Genomic DNA, 5,079 nt, shown 5'->3' on the forward strand with positions numbered 1-5,079 from the left:
TCCACATTGGCCATTATCACTCTCAGGCAGCTGCTGGGGGCCCAGCACAGAGGCATGATCTAGGATTTGCTGTGGACCCCGCTCCACCATTCAGCTTGCAATTTAAAATACAGTCATACCTCGGGTTACAGACGCTTCAGGTTGCATTTTTTCAGGTTGCGGACCGCCGAAACCCGGAAGTACCGGAACAGGTTACTTCCAGGTTTGGGCGGTCATACATGCGCAGAAGTGCTAAATCACACTTTGCGCATGCGCAGAAGTGCCAAATTGCAACCTGCACATGCACAGATGCGGGTTGCGAACACTGCGGGTTGTGAACGTGCCTCCCACATGGATCACATTTGCAACCCAAGCATCCACTGTAGTCACGCAAAGCTCCCTGCTGCCACCATCACTGAGCAAGCCCACCACTGGAGGCCCCCTGGGAAGGAGAGCACCAGAGGGCATTTTGCTGAGGGTCCCTCAAAACCTGGAACCAGCCCTGCCCAGGAGACCATTTGGGGGCTGGGAAAATCCTAGTAAGTTTGCTTGCTTGCTATGTTTACTGGTCGCCTCAAAGATGGGTCTGTAGGCTGCTCCTCTCTGCAAAAGAGAGAAACAGACAGAAGCGTAGGTGTTCCTCTCACATGACACTATATCCTGTTGTCAAATGGCACCAAGACATTTATTGGTCTCTAGTGGTTTAACTGACATGGTTTTGGTTACAGAAGATGTACTATAAATATCATGCTCAGTGTGGCTGCACAGTGCACTAAACGTTCAGGTGGTCGATAATGTTGTATTCTCAGCGGGGAAATCAGGGCATTTGGGAGCTCGGAGAAGGTTTGCAAGTCAAATCCTTTTTTTAAAAAAGAGTAACTGCAGAGGCAAAATATATATTGAATATTAAGAGGGAAAGCATATTTGGACTGCTTTCTGCAGGCATGCCTTCAGCATTTCACAGGTGCAAATATGGATCTGAATTTGTAAAATTTATTCCTTGTTGTACACAGCATTCCTTTACGCTGAAATAGTCAATCCTGCAATGGCTTCTGAAGGGTGTGTGTTGGTAAATTGACTAGCACAATCTCATTGCTTTAGGATTTGTATTAGGATTGCCTAACCCTTAAAAAACCGCTACCCCTGCACAATACTGCTTGTCTTCATCCAATGGAAAACTTCACTTGCTGATTTCTGCAGAACGAACAGTTTGACACTCATAACCTTAAAAGAGACCATTCAGATTAAAATCTCTTCGATCCAACTGAAGCCAAGGTTTGCCGGACTCTAACTTTCAGGCACTCTAGTGATTCTGCATTTATTTTGCAGCAAAGTCTTGCCTCATTAATATTTAGGGTGCATGGAAGACCCCAAATTCAATTTCACCATTGGCACTGCTTTCATAATCTAGAATTAAAATGACAGTCTACACTGGGGCTTTAGAAATTGTGACCCACCAAACTCAACTCAGCGTTGTGCAGCCTGGCAGGTTCTTATAACCTACCCATTTTTCTTTTTCATTTGGTAGTCCCAGCTAGGCAACAAAGGCAGAAGCTTGCAGGAGGTGCCAAGGTAACTCAGTTTAGTGCATTGCAAATTGTGCAGGTCCATTTTCTACACTGCATTTTCAAGATTGTTATTATGCTTGAATTACCATCCTTTCCACAAAAATATGCTAGCAAAAAATACATTAAAAAGAAGGTGTGGCTTCTGCCCACCCAGAGGCGGAGCTAGCTGCTCTGGCACCCGGAGCGGCGCACATGCTGTGCACCCGGGGGCAGGGCAAGCCACCCACAGGGGTGGGGCGGTGAGTCTCCCGGGGGCGGGGGCGATGTCACCCCCCTCAGGGATGACACCCGGGGCGGACGCACCCCCCCTTCCTCCGCCAGCATGCCCAGGCAATGCATGCTAATGAAAGCAGTCCGTTAATTTTTATTTAGCAGGAATATTCTCAGAATCAAAAATGCAAATGTTCCATGCTAAGAAGCAGATAGAGGAAGGAAGGAAGGAAGGAAGACAACAACTTCACACCCCTTTGCCAAGCTTTACACACAGAGCTGCAGCAAAAGGTCAACAGACACCTTCAAGTGATCTTGAGAGTGTGCCCACAGATACTTATCATCTTCCTTCCTCCTCCAGCTCTTCAGTTTTCTGATTCTTCTGATAGGGATCAGTTTGCAGTTGGATGAGCATAGTTTTTCTGAAAAATAAAGTTATCGGCATCTCTAAAGCTCTTTGGAAGAAGAATGTTTAAGGCATGTCCACTCAGCAGCCCTTCAACCACTGCTAAAGCCAGGTATCTGTTGCAGCAGCTCCCAGCCTTGTGAATGATCGCCCTTTGAAAGGGCCTCCTAACCTCAAGGGGCTCCAGACATTTTGCGGCATGAGAGCATGAAATACACTTGCTTTCTCTCACCATTCTGTCACATCTCATCTGAAGTCCAGAATGCACATCTTTCATCAGAAGATGCACATTCTCCCAATGCTTTACACTTGTACATTCTTTGCATTTGTACTTGTGCACCCACCGGAGCACTTAATTTTCACTAATGTTACTACATTAAAACAAGTACCAGCTGCAGCATGCAAAATGCCGGGCTATGCTTCACATGACACCTCAGAATTTCATGAACTTGCATTTGCATGTATATGCATTTGAGACAAGATGCATATGCCTGCTAGTCAGAGATTAACTTTTAGACTAGAGACTCCTGAATCGAAGGGGCCATATCCTGAAGAAGAGCAGCTCACACTACTAGTCTCCTGTCCTGGCTCCCAATCTCAGAAGACAGAACAGGGACAAGGCAAACTCCGGCCCTCCAGATATTTGGGACTACAGTTCCCATCATCCCTAGCTAACAGGGCCAGTGGTCAAGGATGATGGGAATTGTAGTCCCAAACATCTGGCGTTTACCTATGCCTGGTCTACAAGGTGCAAGTCCCAGAAAACTAGGACTGAACTTGCCAAACACAATAAGTAAGCCCACTGACATGCATGTTTATTCCATAAATCCCATTGCATTTGATGGGGCTCACTTACAGGAGGCCTTAGGATTCCTTGCACATATCTTGCACCCTAATCCACAATTTCTAGTGTGTATCCCTTTTCTAGTAAGTAAACCCAATATGTTGAAAAGCATGCTGCACTTGCTGTTCAAATCCTCCAATTGCCACCTGTTTCATTATCTCCCACTTCCTGACTATAGCAATGGCCTCCCTTTTCCTGTTACTCAAGGTTAGTTATTTGCATTTTATAGAACATGTTTATTGTCTTCCTGGTGCTAATCATGAGCAAGGATTTCTTTCATCTTCCTTTGTTTGATTCTTCTCCTCTTTGCAAACAGGAGCACTTTTCATCCAGGGCCTCACCCCCCATCCTTTCTCACTCAACCACCACAACTACCAGAAATCTTATCCCTACCATTATTTTGGCTTCTGAGAATTCACCGCTCTCTCCACAGATCTTCCTATCTGTGTGGCTGAGACACTTACTTTTTTTTGTAAAGGAAACCTGAGATTTGGTCCAAGTTAGGCCAGTTGTCAGGGATGATTCAGTCAGTAGACCATGAGGCTCTGCATGTCAGGCTCGTGGGTTTGAGCCCCCCATTGGGCAACGCAGTCTTGCATAGCAGGGGGTAGACCCTCACGATCCCTTCCAGCTCTACAATTCTGTGAATCTATGATTTCCAGAAAGCAGAATTCTGCACCACTGTCCCCTCTGCTAAAGCGCAGCATCTACAAAACGATGCTCTGCTTGTGAGCTTGGGCTGACATGATATATCTTCCTACTCTACTGAAATTGACTTTTTAGATCTAGCTTTATAAGATCAGATTTGCTTGGCCAATGTGGGAAATATATCAGTGGATGAAATATCTGAACACCCAGTATTTGAATACCCATCTTTCCTTTCTTGCTTTTCTGTCTTGATCTACTATTTGACTTCTCTTTCTTCCTATTCATCAGTAAATCTAGCACAAACTCCTATGTAAATCTATCGTTTTTATTTAACTAAATAAAGTATTCAGTACAACTAGCTAAAAGCTGCTGAATTAAATAACAACTGTTTTTATTCAGGGTTTCCATTTCTGATGCGTCTCTAATCTTCATTATGTTTCTTTCTCTGTTTCAGACCCACTTTTATCTCTGATATTTTCCCTCTTCTTCTTATCCTTGAGTTTCCATGCCTTTGCAAGGTCTGTATTCCATAGATCCCTGACATTTCTCATCTTCCAAAGCTTAAAAACACCCACATGATTCTACTGCTATTCTTTTTATATAAGAAATAAGAAAATAGCAAAACAAAAAAAGAGGATTCCCGCCCCCACCCCCCCGCTCCCCAGTTTTGGAAAATCTGAATTAGGAGGAAGTGCCACTTGGAGGAGACTAATGTCATGTGAACAGACATGTACATGGAGTTGGTGCTCAGTCCACTTTAAACTGTTGTGTACATATGCACACAATGAATTCACAATATAGAAATGACGGTATTATCGCTAATTATCATCATCATCATCATCATTAACTTTTTTCTTTTTCTTTTTATATATCCAGCAACTATATTGTATTAGCTAGAATGTACATTTAATTTGAAATTAAATTATCCAACTTTCTATCTGCCATTTCTATCTGTTCTGATTGCATGTACACACAAACAAGCGAGGCTCAGTGGCACTTTGAGTGTCTCTAGAATGCTGGTGCCCATGGCAAGGACAGGATATGTAGTCTCACTCAAGACTCCCCACCTTTCAGAAAACTGGCTCCTCTTTCATCATACAAATTTGAAAAGGCAAGAAGCAGAGCAGCACAACGCTGTGCACACTTTCTATAGAATGGTGAGAGAGGTGCCATGATTTGTACACAAGACAAACTTGTGGGCATCATTTGTACAATCAGTGCTTTTTTCAGGGGGTACTCAATGGTATGCAGTACCAGCACCTATTTTGTTGTTGTCAAAAAGTGTGGCAATTACTGTAACAACTTCATGGTGCGTATCAGCACCTATTTTTCTAGAAGAATTAAAAAAATGCTGCATACAATACATTCAGTTAAATCAGAATCAGAGGCAGACCTTGGGGTCTTGAATTTCAGCGGTGCCCTAT

This window comes from Podarcis raffonei, chromosome 13 (genome assembly GCF_027172205.1).
Source record: "Podarcis raffonei isolate rPodRaf1 chromosome 13, rPodRaf1.pri, whole genome shotgun sequence".
Classification (NCBI taxonomy): domain Eukaryota; kingdom Metazoa; phylum Chordata; class Lepidosauria; order Squamata; family Lacertidae; genus Podarcis; species Podarcis raffonei.